Genomic DNA, 19,067 nt, shown 5'->3' on the forward strand with positions numbered 1-19,067 from the left:
GTGCTATTTTCTTTATTTCTCTTTTTGTTAGCTGCTTTGAGCAGGTATCTGCTTTGTCCTTCCTCTTGCAGTGTAAGATCTTGTCCCAATGAAGTTGTCACAGACCCTTGGCTCACTCAACCTTGGGCTGACCTTCCCTTACTCTGAGGTAAATTTTTCCTCCCAAAGCTTATGAAGCTGTTTATTGGACTGGGAAGTCTTTAGTAGCATGGTTGTGTTTGCAGCTTCAACTTTCTTTATTGTCCTACCCTTAAGAAATATATAGGTTGTGCAGTTACCCAGCCAAGTTTACGTAGAGGGAAGATCAGGGATTTGCATTTCCCTTAGAGATGAAACTGGCACATGAGGCTTATGGAGTTTTAAAAAGAAACAGAAGGTTTATTTACAGGTAGGTTGGATAGGTAGGAGTGTAGGCAGGTACTTAAAAGTTGAAGTAAGTAATAGGTTTTTGCAGATTACTTCATTGGCATGAGGCACATAACACTTAGTATGCTTTCGTTTCTGAGGCTGCTGACTTACATGAGAGAGGTTGGTGTTATTAGACTTGAACTCTTTAACATAAAGTTCTTTCTTTGTTTGACACCCTTTCACAGGTCAGATGCTCCAATTTATGCACACATTCAGTATGTCTTGCCTTTTACTGCAGACCTCAGCACTCCACTGAGTCAAAACCATTTTCACATACTAGGCAGCAAGGGCATAGACTTTCCATTTTCCCGGGGGGGGGGCTGGGGCTGGGCCAGAGGCACTGCTATATCCGGTCCTTAAAAGAACCGGGGTCCAGTGACATCATAGGGAGGAGCCAATGACATCATAGGGAGGGACTTCCATTACCACCATCTATGGAGGTGGGGCCATGGAGGATTTACGGAGGGGTTCCCCACAAATTTAGGGGGACCCAGGCACCAATGAGGACCCTCGTAACAATCCCCCTGGGTTGGGCCAAACCTAGGAAAAGGTGGGAGTTGGCCAGTGGCTATAGTGCTATCTCAGCAATCTCCCACTGTGTCCTGTTTTTGAAATTCGTTTTTAGGATAGTCACTTTAGGACAAACTAATGGTCACATATTTGACACTAAGAAAGTCAACGCAGAAAAGCCTGTAGGGGGAAATTTGTTGTTTTCCTGGACGTTCATTTACAGGAGTCTTGATTCTGCCTTATTATAAGGGTGACTTAGTACTGAAATTTACTAAATTGTGGTATTGCAGATGCCTTCACTTGGTGAATGTGTGTTTGAAGTTTGAACCAGGGCAGGATACAAAACAGTTGCTGATTTCTGAGCAATGTACAGAGTTCAGAGTAGTAGCAATCTCCTTTTTCTCATTTCAAACTCATATCCACTAAGTGAGTACAAGCACATTTTGAGGCAATTCACAACAGTGCTAGTCACAACCCCAAAGAAAACTGACAGTTATACTACCTAGGATTGTATATACCTTGCATTCTTAGCACACTGCTTAAAAACTCCACCTTAAAAACACAGACATTCAGAACACATTATTAACAAAATCACATAATTAAGTGCACATTCCTTGCCAATGTTCTCTCCAGGCTGCACACAGGGCAAAGGCTGATCTGCATCACTGTTTGGATTATCTTGATGTTGGTTCCCAGAGAGATATCTTTATTTTTAGGGATCTTCTCTAGCTCCTTCACAGCTGCTCTTCCAAGTCTCAATCTTCTTCTGATTTCTTCATTGTAGTCTCCATTTTGGTTGATGATTGAGCCAAGGAATAGAAAAACTTGCACAATTTCAATTTCCTCATTCTCAACTTTAAAATTGTGTAATTCCTCAGTAGTCATTACTTTTGTCTTCTTGATATTCAATTGTAATCCTGCTTTAACGCTTTCTCCTTTAACTTTCATCAGTAGTTGTTTCAAGTCTTCACCATTTTCTGCCAGTAACGTGGTGTCTTCTGCATATCTCAAACTATTAATGTTCCTTCCACCAGTTTTCACTCCACCTTCTTCTAGATCTAATCCATCTTTCTTTATGATGTGCTCTGCATAGAGGTTGAACAGGTAGGGAGATAATATGAATCCTTGTCTGACACCTTTGCCAACTGGAAACCGTTCTGTTTCCTCCTGTTCTGTCCTTCCAATAACCTCTTGTCGAGTACAGGTTGCACATCAAAATAATCAGATGTTATAGCAGCCCCGTTTCTTTTAACAGTCTCCATAGTTTTTCATGATCCATACAGACAGAAGCTTAGCTGTAATCTATAAAATACAAGCTGATGTTCTTCTGAAATTCCCTGATATGTTCCATTAGCCGTCGTAAATTTGCAATGTGATCTCTGGTGCCTCTTCTGAATCCATCTTGAAACCTGGCATTTCTTGTTCCATATATGGTAAGAGTTTTTGGTTTAGAATTTTGAGCATCACTTTGCTTGCATGGGAAATTAACATGATAGTTCAATTGCTGCTGCTCTCTTTGGCATCCCCTTTGTGGGGAATTACAATGTAGACTGAGCGTTTCCAGTCTGTGGGCCATTTTTTTAAAAATGTAAATTGGAGCCAAGCAATTATGTTGCAATTATGTCCAACAGAGGCCTTGCAATCTGACTGTTACTACATTGAATGTGGGTGGAGCCAGCCAGGGTTAAGGCCTAAGCTACTCAGTGTTGGCCATAGCCATAGGCATTTTAAGGCATTGTATAAATTCTTTTTTTATATAAAATTTTATTTTTATAAATATAAGCAGAACAGAGAAAATACAATAAAAATGATAGCACAATTATAATTACATCAAAAGAAAAAGAAATGATACAGTAAACATATAATAGGGTTTTTTATATCCAGTATATATCAATCCTTGAATGTGTTTGGCATCTGTCAGAAAAGAAAGTATAGTCTCCAGTATTCAGATTTTTGATCCTCCAAGCATCTTCCAATTGTAACATTGCCACATAATTAAACACATTTTGGGGAAGTTTGCCTTTGGTTTTTTTCACCTATCATTTTTTTCGATCCGTTACCCCATTCATATCTCCAAAGATCATTACCTGCTTGAAAATTGAAAAAGGACTGGAAAACATTTTCATAAAAATTTTCTCTTGCATATATTGTTTCTAGTGTGTAAATCTTGCCTTCCAGGAGCCTGATTTTCAAAATCATATATCTTCTGTCAGAGTCTCTTAATTCTTCTGTAGCATTTCTTTGTAAATTATTTATATAAACTGCAACTCCTTTTAAAAATAATAAATTCTTAATAAACATAGAAATACATAAGGGCAAAAAACAGGAACAAAGCCCCAAAGAATCGTGGAAATTGTAATATAAATAAGAGGAGTGGACAGTCCTGTGCTTCATATGCCATTATAACTGAGTCCCTCATATGAGTTTGTCATTGCTTGCCCCCCGGACCAAATTCAAGGGGGCTTGAGCCCCTCAGCCCCCATGTAGTTCACCAGTTGCCCGGGGGGGCTCAGCCCCCCCTCCTGGCCAAATCCGGGGGGGCCTCAAGCCCCTCAGCCCCCCCGTAGTTTACACCTATGCTAGGCAGGAGTTATACCAAAGCTATAATCCTGTTCCTTTGGCCGAAGGGGAGACTCTTTTCTACCCACTTCCTTGGTCTACTACAAGTTCCCAAATCTCTTGTGTCTCAGTAAAATTTAGTGCTGCCAGTCCCACTTCAGTACAAGGACTAAAAGTGCTTCATAAACTTGATGTTTTTACTGTAAGGGTACACTTTTCCCTTCCTTCCTCACCCAGAGGATTCTCTGGCTGACCCTCTCTGGTCAGATGCCTGGCTCCGACTCTCTAACTCTCCAGTTTGCTCCAACTGTCAACCCCTCATTCTTCTAGGACCAACTGTCAGCTCATCATTCTAACACCAACTCCCATTCTCTCTCTGGCTAGCCACAGAAACAGGAAGGAATCTGTGAATCAACCTCCCTTCCTGCTGCTGTTTCAAGCCTTTACCTGCCTCTTGCTGGAGGCAACATTTGGCAATCCTGACATTTTTATACCAATTCCATTGATGATGTTCTTGTTAAGATACATTGAAGCCCACTTAAAAGAAAGGACCACTTATAGGTACTTCTCCTCAACAGAGGATGTGGTCTTGAGATTTTTTTTCTTTAAAGGAATAATGTGTGATGGGGTACACAAAGCATTTCCCAGAGCTGTTCTTTCACAATGCAGTTTTCTGTTTTAATTCAAGCGAATAGGCTAGAATCATTCTAGCTAAAGCTATCTGTACGAAGCTAGGGACTACCATTTGCCATTAGGAAGCATGCAGTTTTTGTCTTGACCTACTGCCTGTGACCATTTATTTTTCAGTGACACAAGTGCTTGGTGAAGCATTTTTCATAATGTCAAATTAAAGGGTTGGTAGGCTAGTGTGATTTCAAGGCTAAACTGGAATCAATAAATGGGCTCACGTGATGAGTGGAAGCTCTTGTAAGCTTCTCCCATATCCCTGAGTAACCTCACATTTTGGTTCTGGACCTCCACACCCCATACTTGAATGACTACTAAATAACTTGAAATGGAGTTCATTGCTTGACAATTCTGCAAGCAGATTTAATGTCCCAGCCATGTGGAGGTCACTAATAACTCATCAATGCCTAACAATTCAAGCACCTGATAACAGAACACTCTTGACCCAGCTTGTGGTCTTGCTGAGATTAATAGCCCTGAATGATTAAACTGTAATTTATCACCATAATTTACGCTGTGCCGTGATTACTGTAGCTTCGTGGAGAATGTGAAGGAAGATAGAAAGTGATCATATGTTAAACAAATGCCATCTATTAGTCCAGCTAAATATATCTGTTTAAGAGGAAGTAGAAGATGTGTATGGGGAATGGGGATGCACTAAATCTTCCCTTTTGTAGTGCATCCATGTTCAAAGGCTGATTGAGGTGTGATTAAATGTTCATTATTGGGCAAGGGTTATTTTAACCATACCTTTTCTCAGGATTATGGAAGAAATTTAACTCTTAATGCACAAAGCAGTCCCTCATTATAACACGAACACAAGCATCCTTTCCTACAGCCATTATTTTAAAAGCAACAACTCTGAAGCTCCCCTTGTTGACATCAACTTAATGCCAGTAATTGACAACCAGTCAACACAACAGTCTCCTTTCCAAAAGTACTCCAGATCAAATTCCAACAGTGCACATATTATATGATCAGAGTAGTTATTAGTTTACTTAATAATCTGATACTGTGACATGGCTAGAATTGGTTCTATGTAGTGACTGTGGAATCTCACCACCTCATACAAATAATGCAACAAGGGAGCAAAGCAAGAGGCTAGCAGAGGGCAGTTGCTTCTGTAAGGCGTTTCTGATGGCAGGTCAAAGTGGCTTGTTTGACTGATAACAGTCATACTGTTGCTTCCCATTTATCTCATAAGAACATGAGATGTCTTGCTGGATGAGACTAGTGGTTCACCTTGAAGTAATGGCCATCACTTCTCCCCTTCTTGGTGTATCCAGTATGAATGGTGTTCTTACAGTGATTCTAGATGGTGAACTTTGACACATCTGACACCTTGGAAACTACATGGAGACTTCTAATATCTGTAGTCCTAATGATGGCCAGTGGTATCACTGTGGATAACACAGTCCAACACTGGCATTATAACACACATACTTTATTTGGTGTGTCTCCTTCGATGTAGTTTTGTCTCTTCTAATTCAGCATCATGGTGCTAGATTTTTATGTATAAACCATTGCAATGCATAAGTAGGGGGGGGGGTGGAAACCATACTCATAGAGCAGATTGCAGGAGTCGTAACTGAGAAGAAACACAGAGCCATAGCTGCCAGAAGGCAAGCAGTGTTTTGTATTCTATTTACAACTGATAAAATTATTTGACTGCCAAATTTGAGAACCTCAGTGACTAAAGACCTTTTCTGATATTGCCATAGCAGTGTTGGAGTTGCTGCAGCACATGACTCCCTTATGCATCCCATCAGGAGGAGCCAGCAACACAATCGCTTTCCATGACAGCATCACTTCTCTGCAGGAGCTGGAGTAATGCTGATAGAAAGATACATACTGTGAACATCTCTGGTCGTTAAAGCCCATTAGAGCCTAGGCCTCCATTTCGGTTGCTTGCTTAGAACTATGCTGACTTTCTGGTTTTTACAAATTTTGATAGATATTAGGAAATTATGTTTTTAAATTGTATATACTTATATGCTTCATGTTTCAAATGGTTGTAAAATGTACACTTAAATTTTATGGTTAACGTACTGGCTAAGTGCTGAAATAATAAAGAGAGTACTGTGAACATGTGAGCCTGGTTTCTACTGAATCGTAACATTGGTCCATTGAACTCAGAGCAGAACCACAAGTGACAAAAGGCACAGATTGGACACTTGTCAGCTTCCCTCAAGTTTTGATGGGAAATGTAGGCAGCTTGGTGGAATGTTGGACAAGTGACAGTTGAAAAGTCCGTTGGACAGGAGTCGGAGAGGCAAGCTGCAAGACCAGGATGCCTACATTTCCCATCAAAACTTGAGGGAAGCTGACAAGTGTCCAATCTGTGCCTTTTGTCACTTGTGGTTCTGCTCTCAGTATCGTCTGTGTAAGGCAAAGACACATTTTCACAAGTCTCCACAGAATTTGCAAAGCTTTATTAAATGAGTCTAGTATCATAATCTTATGATGGACATCCTAAGAAGGTCTTTGTCCGGAATAAGGCACTACCACAGCATAGACCCATAAATCCATCCCAGGCTAGTATCCCTCCCCCCTTACTGCTGGGAACTATGTGTACATGGCCTTGAAGCTTCCAAGGCCACAGAGACTTTCCCAGCGCTAGGAGCAGGTTAGTGAAATCAGTCAGCTCATGGGAACTTCGACCTCCCCGCTTCCAGCATGGCAATGGCAGATGCTAGCCTCTGACAGTCTGCTTTGACTGGCAGCAGACTTCCCAAGTTCTCAAGCAGAAGTGTTTTTTCCTCTAGTTCCTTCAAACTGAGACCTTGGAGAGGGGCAGGATCTGAAGATGTAGAAGACCTATGCTTATACTGAACTATGGATCCATGGGAGTTCTACATTATGGTCTCAGTCTTCTAACACTGCCAAAGAAAAACATGAAGGATGCTCTGTCAGGTCCCAGATTGCTAACACAATGATGAGAAGAACCCTAAAATGCCACTTGAGCCATCATTATAAGATAAAATTTTGTGTTAAAATGCTTTATCGATTGATTTGATTTGATTTGATTTGATTTGATTTGATTTGATTTGATTTGATTTGATTTGATTTGATTTGATTTGATTTGATTTGATTTGATTTGATTTATACCCCACCCTCCCCACAGATGGGCTCAGGGCGGCTAACAACATTCAAAAAGTCACAAAAACATAAAATCAATAATAATTTTTAAAAGTCATTAAAATAGTCCAGGAGCAGGCTATTTAAACAAATATTTGGGAGTCCGTATATGGGCATAGCAGATGGCCAAGGGCAGCCCCAGAAGAAGTGGTGGTCTTAGATGGAAGAAGGAGGACACCCGCTGGCACTCAGCCAAAGGCCCGGCAGAACATCTCTGTTTTACAGGCCCTGCGGAACTGTAACAGGTTCCGCAGGGCCCAGATCTCCAGCTGGAGAGTGTTCCGCCAGGCTGGGGCCAGGGCAGAAAAAGCCCTGGCCCTGGTTAAGGCCAGACGGATGTCCTTCGGGCTGGGGACAACCAGGAGTTGCTTGTCTGCAGAGCTTTCAGAAATGGAGAATTCTTTACCATCCAATATACTGCTGTCCCTTCTGATCAGAGTATCATTTTGTAAAGGGGAATTGCTAAACAATACATATTTTCAGTTCTGCTATCTAGTTTCAGTTCTAGTTTCTGCTTCAGAAATTGGTTTAACCTAATATATGGTTTTAAAACGTTAAATATATGGTTTTAAAACTGGATAACTTTACCCAGAGTACATTGAAAATATGGATTCACAATATCTCCGTAAAATCAATCATGAAGTTAGGTGTAGCCAAATTCTACTAAAGGCAGAATTTAGATAAAAATGTGTGGTTCTACCAGAGCAGAATACTTTTTCATAATTGTACCATGGTCACAAAGAAACAGTGGGCTCTGCTAGGGTTACCTGGAGCTGTGTCTTATGTGGTCTGTGCAGGGCACAATCGAGTGCAGAGGGGGTTTTTTCCAATTAAAAAAGGACAAGTAAACTACCTTATATGTGAGTCAAAGGGAAATTGGATTACGTAGTATGCTTTTACAAATCATTTTTCAACCAAAGCTTCTAATTAGTAGTGTTCCACTGTTGAGAAATATCTTCAGGTCAGGAAATGGGGGGCAAATGGGCTTACTGAATATTTCAAAAAATATTTTAAAGCGTTGTTATGTGCAAAAACTCCACAGTGGGCAACATTTAATTCTCTGAGGCTCCCCACCCTCCAATTCCATTTTCAGCTCCAGAGGGAGCCTTTGTTGTTGCAAATAGTGATTAGTCATTAAAAGATAAAGGGTGCACAAGGTGGTATGTTAAAAATGAAGTTGCTGTTAGTAACACACACAATGCTGTTAGCTTGGGAGGGGTGAAAAATAGGTAACTAACTTAAGGGGAAGTTGTAATAACTCTTTGTCCTGCAAAATCTTGCCCTCCTGAACTGTATCCACACATCAGTGGATGTTGCACTACAACAGTAATTCACACCTGATTTGTCTTGTCCGCACAGGGAAATTTGGCGTCAAATGATCACTATCATGAAATAATAGTGCTGTATCCAATGATGCTTGAATGCAGGCCAGACTTGAGCTGGTTCCTATTTTTCTCTCTTCTTTCCCTCAGCTAACAGTCAGCTGCTTTCAACATTTTATCCTTTCTGGTTTCAGATGGGTAGCCATGTTGGTCTGCAGTAGAAGAGCAAGATTCAAGTCCAGTAGCACCTTAAAGACCAACAGGAGTTTCCAGGATATAAGCTTTTGAAAGCCAAAGCTCTTGTATCTGATAAAGGGTGCTTTGACTCTTGAAAGCTTATACCCTGGAAATCTTGTTAACCTTCAAGGTGCTACTGGACTCCAATCTTATCCTTTCTGAAACCTATTCAGTTCTCATCAGACCTCCTTTTTTAAGGATGTTAACGTATCTGTTTTGTTAATTTACAGCCATACTTTTCTGTGTACACGGGGAATTCCCCAAGTAGGTAGAGACCCCTGCTTTGACTGTGAGTGGTCCTGTTGTGCTGATTTCACCATCTACTTGGACCAGTGAGTTAACTCAGAGTGATAGTCAAAAGCTACTGGAAACTTCATTTTCTACTTTTCTGCCACTCTTTATTGACCTTCTGGTATATGTTAATGCCTACAGAGAAACAGAAAAGGGAGGGTAAATTTAAGAGATGGCGTTGTTGACTTGCCATGGTGTGGAGTAAGGCTGTACAAAGTAGGAAGGAGGGACTTAACAACAAAATGAGTACATTATGGCAATTTCCACACACTGTTAAAGAGTCAGCTCAGTCACTGAACTCTGCCGTTTGTTTTTTTTTTCACTCACTCCATACTTCTTCGTGATTTCATTTTTTTATATAATTTTTTTTATTTTTAATATCTAACATAGAAAACTGCAAAAGACTACAAAGATATAGGGGGGGAAAGGGGGGACTGGGGAAAAGGGAAGAGCAACATATGAACAAAAAACACTACTCTACATGTCTTGTATTCCCTTCATGCTGCAATTTTTCTTTAAAGTTAACTTTCTAATATGCTATCAGATTGGTAGATCTTATACAATACAGACTATATTCAGGATCAGGTCTTCTCCCCCCCACCCCCGCGTCTCGGTCTGAGTTCTCTCTGCGCAGCTGCAGCAGCTGCGCTCGTTCTCTCCTCCCCCCCACTTTCCCCTTCAGACTTTGAACTTTCTTCTTGCTGAAACGCCTGATGGTTGAACAAAAAGTCTGTCAGCTGTACTTCCGATGTAATCTTGTAGGTTTGATCCTTATATCTGAACCAAACGCCTTCTGGAAACAACCATTTGTATTTTACATCACATTTCCTCAGGAAAGCTGCAAGTCCTTTGTACTTAAATCTCCTTTTACGAGCCAGAAATTGGAACATCCTTCAGTATTTTAACCTTGTTGCCCAAATAGTCCAAGTCCACATTATGCGAATTATATAAGATGGTGTCCCGAGTCTTCTTAGATGAAAAGTCAATAATAATCTCGCGAGGCAGCTGACGCTTCATTACATACTTTGAAGATGTCCGACGGACTTCCAAAATATCGCTTTTTAACTCTTCTTTAGTTGCCTTTGCGAATGCCGCCAAAAGTCCCGACACCAAATCTTTTAAATTTTCACTTTGCTCCTCTTTTACATTTTGAAGACGCAGTACCGTTTGGGCACGGTCCACTTGCAATCCTATTATTTGATTCTCCAAGAGCTTCACTTCTTTACTTGTTGCTTTCATGAGTACTACGTTTTCGCGTGCAGACTGCTCTGCTCGAGACGCTGTTTCTTTAATGGTTTTCACTTCGCTTTCCACTGAATCAACCTTTTGCCCCATTTCGTTTATCTTCGCTACAAAAGGCTACACAGCTTCAAAGACTGCTCGTCTGACCGTCTCTTCCAAAGTTTCCCCCTTCCCCTGTAACATCGCCATCACCGATTTACTCATTGCAGGGCTCTGCTTTCTCATCGCCATCTTAGGGGGGGGGCGCCAGCTAAGTTCCGAAACTCCGTGAAGGGGAAGAAATCCGCACCTTCTTAGCTTCAACTCCCACCAATCCTTCGCATACGCTTAGAAATCAGAAGGGATTCACTTACTTACAGGTTTTCACCTTAAATCTGCTTATTGCCGTTCTCCATGGCCCGGCTGCACGCGATGTGCTGCGCAAGTCTGCCGGCCTCCGTTGGAGCAAACGGGCAATTTACCCCCTTCATTGCTTTCAGGGGGTTCTTCCCGCCGCGCTCCGGACCCTGGCTCCCTCACTGGGAGTCCTGGGGGTTAACCCTCGCGAGTCAACCGCCCGGTCAGGCTGCTCGGACGTTTCCTCCCGGACCTGCGGAGAGGAGCGTCCGACATGGCCGGGAAAACGAAACCGAATCTCCCTTCTTCATGATTTCAAAACAGAAGCAGGCAATTTGGCTTCTTCTTTTTTTTCAGCGTCTTTTGGCCAGCACAGGAAAGTGTGGAAAATTCTGTTCTCAGAAAGGATGCTGAAAAAATGGAAGCCAAACTGCCTGCTTCCAGTTTGAAATCGGAGACATATGGAGTGAGTGGGGAAAAAACGCCAGAGTTCAGTGAGTGGGCCGTCTCTTTAACAGCGTGTGGAAATGTCCGGTTAGAATAGTTGCAAAAAAGTTGTTTTTCTGTGATTAGTGTAACAATGAAATATAAGTGTATCAAGTTTGGCTTTCCTATCTTGTTCCGAAAATTGTTAGAATGTAGGTATATCTCTCCTATGCCTTTGTAAGTAATACAGACATTTTGTGGTCTAGTTGTGGGTAGTAACAAAGGAAAAGAAACACTGTATTTTTATCCAACAGAAATTATGCAGATTGTATTTAATTGTTTTGCATAATTTATTCTGACCTGTATTTAGGAACAGCAACAAATTGAGGTCCCACTCCTAATCGTCTGTGTTTCTGATCAACTCCTTCTGTGACTTCTGTAATTTGAACTCCATACCAAATTCCTTGTTTGAGCAGTGTTGTTGTGCTGTGTTGTACATTGGCCGGGGGGGGGGGGGGTCACTTTACCTGAGGTCTAATGACATGAGGCTCCCCAGTTACTCTCCTCCCTAGAGGAGATCCCTGAACAGAGATCATCAAGCTTCTTTTGCAAAGGCATTCTCTTTAAAGGAGGTCCCATGTGAACTGCTCTAAATGTCCCCCCCCCCTTTCCATAATCTTTTTACCAAGGTAATCTGGAATATATTTACAAGAATCAATCACCTCCCTTAATTTAAAAAATTACCCACCACCCAAATTTCAGAATATTGTTAATTTTCAGTCAGCGTTCACTCAAATTCACACCAACAAGGGCCAGTGAATGTGAAGCTGAATGTGAAGCTGGTGAAGACTTTATAGTGCAATCTTAAACAGAGTTACTCTGCTTTTAGTGGTCTTAGACAGGAGTAACTCTGTTTAGGATTGCACTATTAGGCTTCTCAAAAGATTGGAGGATTACAAATCCACTTTAAACAGAGGGGGTATCATTAACACAATTCTAATGTGCAAGAACTTGTTTTAAGGGTTGTTGTTTTTTTAGTCACGGGTATTTTGTCATGTGTTTGTGGGCATGTGTTTAATACAGTAGTGGCTGGTGCCAAGAACACAGGAAAATCATGGCGGCATATACTCTGCAAGTGGTGGTGCGTCTCCTCTCTGCTTTGTTGGGAGCTCTGGGATTCCCCTGTGCCAGTCAGTGCAAACTGAATCAGGGAATAAAAGTCACTCTTAACTTGCTTCGTCAGGCTGATGTCACTACCCAGCTAGTAACAGAGAGCCTTCCCATTCCAACTGGCATAGAATGGTGGACACATTCCTTTTGGAAGCTTAATTATTCAAGGAATATTTCAGTCTTCCCGTGGAATGTACATGACCTAGTAATGGCGTATATGTGGATGGATGGTCTTGCCCTTTTCCTCCTTCCTAGTTTTGCAGCTTTAAAAATGTTTTTTCCAGTCACCTTTCAGATGTATCTCATGGCCCAGCATTCCAGTTTCTTCTGTAGTGAAGCAGGATGGCTGTTGCTGTGTTTTGCAGCATTTTTCAGCCGTATGGTTTTTGTAGTTTTACCACAGTTTTCCAGCTCTGTGATTCAAGAAGAAAGTGATTGCATTCTGATGTCACCAACAAGAAAAATTAGAACTATCTGCCTCATTCTTGTCATGCTCCCTTTTCTTTACTACTTACAAACTTAAAAGTACTCAGGAATCTTAGTTTGTGGGCAAGTGAAAACATTTTGGTTAGTTGTTCTTTCTCATTCAGTAACCATAACAAAGTATTTTTTATTCCACACTAGCGAGTCTTCAGTGTCTGTGCCATGTGTTGATGGGAGAGAGCTCATGTGTCTGTAGACTTCCGTGCTTGTTCTTGTCATATGCCCACTGCTTTTCAGGCGTTTGTTGTTTCATCGAAAGGATACAGGAGGAGTTAGGGTTGGACAGGAGAAGCAAAGCATAGGTCAAGCGGCATGTATCCAGTCTTCTGTGGACTTTGTGGAGTGGGGACTTTCCTGCTCCTGTTGTGGTCTACTCCCCACCCACCCCCACCCCATCCAATTTTGTTCCTGGGATTCAGCAGACTTTCAGGAACAGCATAGGATCTACAGAGGAAAGGGGCTTCCCTCCTTCTGCAAATGGAAGTGCTGTTCTGCCACAGGATCAGTGTTGCTAACACCTGGCAGTGTTTTGTCATTTGTTTGTACGGCCTCAGTTTACCTGGAACTTCCAAATAGCTTTTGTTAATAAACAGTTAAACATGGAAGCATCTTATTTTTTTATGCTGCTCTAGAGACAAAGTAATGAATACCACCTTGTTTAAGTTTAATTCTTATTGACTGTGCTTTAATTTGCCCATTGAGAATCTTTGAGAAGTTTTAATGTGTGTCAGCACAGAAGAGAGGAAACCAAATGGTATAATCATCGTGTCCTCCATGAATTCTTTAATCTGCTTCCCTTTCACAAATGCTCCACTTCCTTTGTTTTTCTTGTATACCTTCTGTGTATGCCATATGCATTGAATCGTCTGTGTTGTGGTTCCCTGGGTCTTGACAATCTTTGCAATCCTTCTTTTGTTAGACGTGTGACTGCAACTAGTTGCATTATATTAGATAATTGCTATTTATTGAGCTAACATTCCAAAACGTGCCTCCCGGTGTTGGCTTGCTTTTTACTTGGTGTTTATTTCTTCTTCATTAAAAAAAAAACCCTAGTCCAAGAGGCTTTCTGCATCAGTCTTTGGAGCTTGAAGAGTGATCTTGAAAATCCAGATTAAAAACAGAATATTGAGTTTGAGCTCCCATGGCTCTGCCCTCTTAATAGCCTCAAAGGGCACAGCACCAGTTTATGGCCATACAGCCTGCTGGATGCCCAAACATGCCTCCAGGGCAGAGAAGCTTGCCTTACTACAAACAGTATTCAGTTGGGACAATATTGGAATATTGTGTTCCACACAAAAAGACCTCCAGTGGGTTGTCCAGGTTGCCTGTGACTACAAGGGTTCTCACGGTCTTTGGTGGCCTTTTGCTCCAAACCATCCACACAGAATGATTTGGCCAATTATCTCCCAGTCTCTAACCAGTCCTTTCTAGACAAAGTGATTGAAAGAGCAGTAGGTGGACCAACGTCTTCTTGGATAACTCATCTGCTCTGGACCCTTTTCAGTCTGGCTTCAGGCTAGGCTGTGTGATGGAAATGGTTCACCTGGCTTTAATTGACAACTTCTGTCTGAATGTAGACAAAGGCCATGCTTCTTTGTTGCTCCTACTAGATTTATATGCAGCCTTTGATATAGTGGACCATACCGTCTGGTTGAGGCATTTGGAGGCAGAAGTAGGTACTGGAGGATGTGCCTTTCTGGTTCAAATCACTCTTCACAGACAAGATTCAAAAAGGTTGCTGTTAGAGTTATCATCAGTGCAGGACCATCATGTGGGTTTCCACAGGGCACAGTCTTCTCTCCCGTGCTTCCCTATGTAAAGCCTCTTGGACAAATCATGCATAGTTTTGAGGTTAGCTATCATCAGTTATACTGGTGATACCAAGCTCTATATCTTCTTAACCAAATCTCCTGGTGATGCGGTTAGAGGTCTCAAATCACTGCCTGTCTGCTGTTTTTAAATGACTTAGAGTGAACAAATTGAAACTAAATCTTAGAAAGACAGGAGTAATGCTGGTTTGGAAAGCAGAGATGTTGAAGAATATTATGCTCCCCACTTTTGATGGGATTCAGCTGATTCTTGCTGGTTCAGTTAAGAGCCGTAGGGTTATACTGGATCCAGCAGTATTGTTGAGAAAGCAGTGCAGGTGCAAAAAAATTGCTTTCTTCCAACTCAATCTATCCTGGAAGAAGGTCCCCTACCTTGACACAGCCAACCTGGCCACCTGGACCCATACCATGGTAACATTAAGGCTAGAGTACTGTAATATACTCTGCATAGGTCTCCCCTTGAACTCAACTCTGAGACTCCAGTTGGTGCAGGACCCCACAGCTCAGTTATTATAAATAGCTAGGTGGAGCATGTATAATACTCCCATTCTGCAGTCACTCCCATCAGGCTGCCTCATCCGATAGTGGGCTCAGTTCAAGGTATTGTCTATCACATACAAAGTTTTTCAAGTCCTTTAGTTCCTCATATCTGCACGACCACCTCTCTCCCGATAGTCTGCCACCAACAGCTTTGCTCATCTGAGCAGGGCCTTCTGCAGATGCCATCCTGCAAATGGGAAAAATCAACAACTGCCCATATACATTAGTTCCCTGTTGTGGCCCCAACGTAATGGAATGGCCTGCCTGATGAGGTCAAGAAGGTTCCCACTCTTCTGGCTTTTTATGATCTATGCAAACCAGAATTATTTAGGAGGGCTTTTTTACACAGCCAGCAGGGCTATACTGTAACTAAATGGTCAGAAAAATTCTTTTGGTAATGGGATAGTATATTCTGTCTGTTGCTGTAATTATGATCCTACTATGTAATTTCTGCATTGTTTAACATGTCATGTTAATGTTTACGCTCCTTTCCAGCACTGCTTCAGATTTCTGCATGGTTTCAGATTCCTGCAATCCAAACCCTATTGTATTCTTTATTGAATATGAACTGTTGATCATATTGACTTGTACTGTGTAATCTACCTTAAGTATCAGTGAGAAAGGTGGAATATAAATAACATATATTAATCCCGTGAGCCGCAGTGGCCCAATTCGGGCCGGATTTGGCCAGAATAGGGCTGGATTCGGTCCAAATCAGGCCCAATTCGACCAGATTCAGCCCAAATCAGATTGCTGTGGAGCACAGGAGGGCTCCTGTGTGCCGCAGCAGCTTGATTCAGCCCTGAACCAGGCCAAATTGGGCCTAATTTGTCCCCCTGTGGAATGTAGGAGCACTCCTAGGGTGGCACATGACCCACACAATGACGTCACTTCCCAGAAGTGACATCATCGTGGAGGCCGGGAGCGCATGCGAGGGGGGAATCTAAAAGGTAGATACTAGGCTGCCAATCTCCTGCCCAAGGGGAGGGGGGACTGGCAACTTTACTGACACCTCCCATCTTAGCATCCTGTACAGTCTATTCCCTGCCACGGAAATCTACTCAGTTTTTTTCATCTCCCTTCCTTTCAGTCAGTCGTTCCCAAAAATAAATGAAAATTTGGGGGGGAGGGGTAACTTCTGTATGCCATATGCAACCATTTTGCAGAATTGCAAACTCTGGCTTGAACTGCAGGCCCAGTAGAAGTTGGCAACCTTAGCTCAGAAAAGACATGCAGTTTTTCACATCTTTCAGCCCCAGGGATGAGAGAAGAGTATCTAGGAGCAGAACCACAAGTGACAAAAGGCACAGATTGGACACTTGTCTGCTTCCCTCAAGTTTTGATGGGAAATGTAGGCAGCTTGACGGAATGTTGGACAAGTGACAGTTGAAAAGTCCATTGGACAGCAGTCAGAGAGTGAAGCTGCGAGACCAGGATGCCTACATTTCCCATCAAAACGTGAGGGAAGCAGACAAGTGTCCAATCTGTGCCTTTTGTCACTTGTGGTTCTGCTCTAACTTGCTTATAAAGTTCTCAAGCCCAGCTTTCAGGGGACAGGTAGGGCCCTGTTCTTTGTGTCTGGATGGTTGAAGCAGAGTCAACTGAAATTGAATCCCACAAAGATGGAGGTCCTGTACCTGGGTCGTGGGTCATTGGGTTCTGGGATCCAACTCCCAACCCTCGATGGGGCGCTTCTTGCGCCTGATTCGACAGTTAGGAGTCTGGGAGTGATATTAGATGCCTTCTTATCAGATCACAGCAGTTTCCAGGTCTGTCTTCTTCCATCTACGACAGGCCAGGCAGCTTGCTCCGTACCTTTCATCCCATGATGTAAAGACAGTGATCCAAGCAACAGTCACTTCCAGACTAGATTACTATAACTTGCTCTACTCATGGCTTCCTTTGGGTCTAGTCCAGAAATTACAGCAGGTCCAGAATGCAGCAGCGCATGTCCTTGCGGGTGTTCAGTTTAGGGTATATATAACTTGTATCTTACAACTGCTGCACTGGCTCCCTGTAGAATTTAGAATCAAGTTCAAGGTTTTGGTTTTATCCTATAAGGCCCTTAGCAGACTGGGACCAGCATAACCATGGGATCACCTCTAATTATATATGCCCCGGAGGGTGCTTCGATCAGCTGGAAAAAATCTGGTGATTCCTGGTCCCCGGGAGGCACACCTGGCCTTGATCAGAGCCAGGACCTTTTTAGTCCAAGGTCTGACCTGGTGAAACTCTGTCTGCAGAAACTCGGGCACAACCAAACATAGTATCCTTTTGTTGGGCCTGTAAGATGGAGTTGTTCCACCAGGCTGGGGTGTAGGTATGCCTCCCTGCCAGCCTCCTGTCCAGGGGGGTGGGTATTGTGAGGGTATTGTGACCCCCCTCCAAGCTTTCCATCAGTGAGACTTGTTGCTCTCTCCACCTCCCGCCCTTTGAATGTTAATGGAGCAGGGTATATTTTGGGGGCCATCATCTTAACTCTTACTATTGTATCAACTAAGTTTTATTATTGTATAAACTGTTTTATATGTTTTAATGTGTTTTTAGACTGGTTATTATTCTCTCTGAGCCTGCCATGAGGAGAATGGATAAAAATTGAATAAATGAAATGAAAATGAAATGAAAAATAGGTATATCATATGTTAAGTTTGACCTGCTGACCCATTGTGACTAACTCATTGAGCTGTGGCCTAAGTATCCTCTTCCTGCCATCATTGTTGCACTGTTCTTTGTACATGCAGTAGCATCATGAGGGAAAATTATGGCAGATGACCACTAGAAACTACAGTTGCAGAGGACAGGTAACAGATTAAGGTTCTGGGATGTGGCTACTTGATTCTTTGAATAGAAGCAGGGGGGGGGTTGAGCCAGAATGCCCCAGAATGGCATTCCGGCAGCTTTTTAAAATACCCACGTGACTGGGTATTTTTAAAAGGGCCTATTTTGGCCATTTTGGGCCTGGATCGGGCCCAAAACAGCCTGGATCGGGCTGCTGCCCTACAGGGAAGTGCTCTCCCATATGGCAACAGCCTGTTCCAGGCTGATCCGGGCCCATTTGGGCCCGATTTGGGCTTGAAATGGCCCAGATCCGGCCACTGCTGGGCGGGGGAGTGCTCCCCTGCAGTGTAGCGGCCCATTCTGGGCCAAATTGGACCCCCCCCCCCATGGAGCACAGGAGTGCGCCAGGGTGGCCGGAAGCAACATCATCATGCAGTCCCGGGAGCATGTACTGAGAGGCGCACTACCTCCTCTCGTGAGTTGCCCTGGGTAAGAGTTCTCCTACCTCTTTCTCCAGAAAAAAAGCCCTGAATAGAAGTGTTGCAGAGTGAGCGGCTGTGCTTTTTAGGGTGGAGGAGAAATTATGAACATATTGCTGCAAGGGGTGCAGTTAGGGTTGCCAGGAAGGAGTTGGGGGCAAGGACAGTAATGCTGGCACATCATCACCATTAACAACCAGGAGTGATGTCATAATATGACTTTTGGTTTTGCATCAAAGTAAGGGCCTTGCAACACACTGTTGCAAGCCCCTCCCCCATTTCTCCCCATTTTTCCACCACTACTGACAGAGAATTGGGGGGAATTGCTAGTGAACCATAGAACCTACAGAGCCAGAGATGGGATATTCATGCATGTATGTATATATTTCTATTCCACTTTTCTCCTCAATGGGGACCCAAAGTGGCTTACAACATTGTTCTCCTCTCCTCCACTTTATCATTGCAACAATCCTGTGAGGTAGGTTAAACCGAGAGAGAGTTAAGAGCCCATGGTCACCCAATGGGCTTCCATGGCAGAGTGGAAGTTCAAACCAGAGCCATCCAACACTTACAGCAGTAAACCACACTGGTTCTTCTGACTAGCTAACTGTGCTCCAGCCACATATTCCTTG

At 42.8% G+C, this 19,067-nt stretch overlaps 1 protein-coding gene across 2 annotated transcripts in view; it reads left to right on the plus strand.

The window, feature by feature from the left end:
* Positions 1-19,067, plus strand: part of LYRM4 (LYR motif containing 4) — a 91,124-nt gene that overhangs the window by 28,561 nt on the left and 43,496 nt on the right. The window contains exon 3 of one of the 2 annotated variants that reach the window (XR_008597442.1): positions 72-148. The exons of the other annotated variant lie outside the window; for it this stretch is intronic. The gene's annotated coding sequence lies outside the window, so the exon portion shown is untranslated. The remainder of the gene's footprint in view (positions 1-71; positions 149-19,067) is intronic. 2 annotated transcript variants of the gene reach the window in all.

This window comes from Eublepharis macularius, chromosome 7 (genome assembly GCF_028583425.1).
Source record: "Eublepharis macularius isolate TG4126 chromosome 7, MPM_Emac_v1.0, whole genome shotgun sequence".
NCBI classification, from domain to species: Eukaryota; Metazoa; Chordata; class Lepidosauria; order Squamata; family Eublepharidae; genus Eublepharis; species Eublepharis macularius.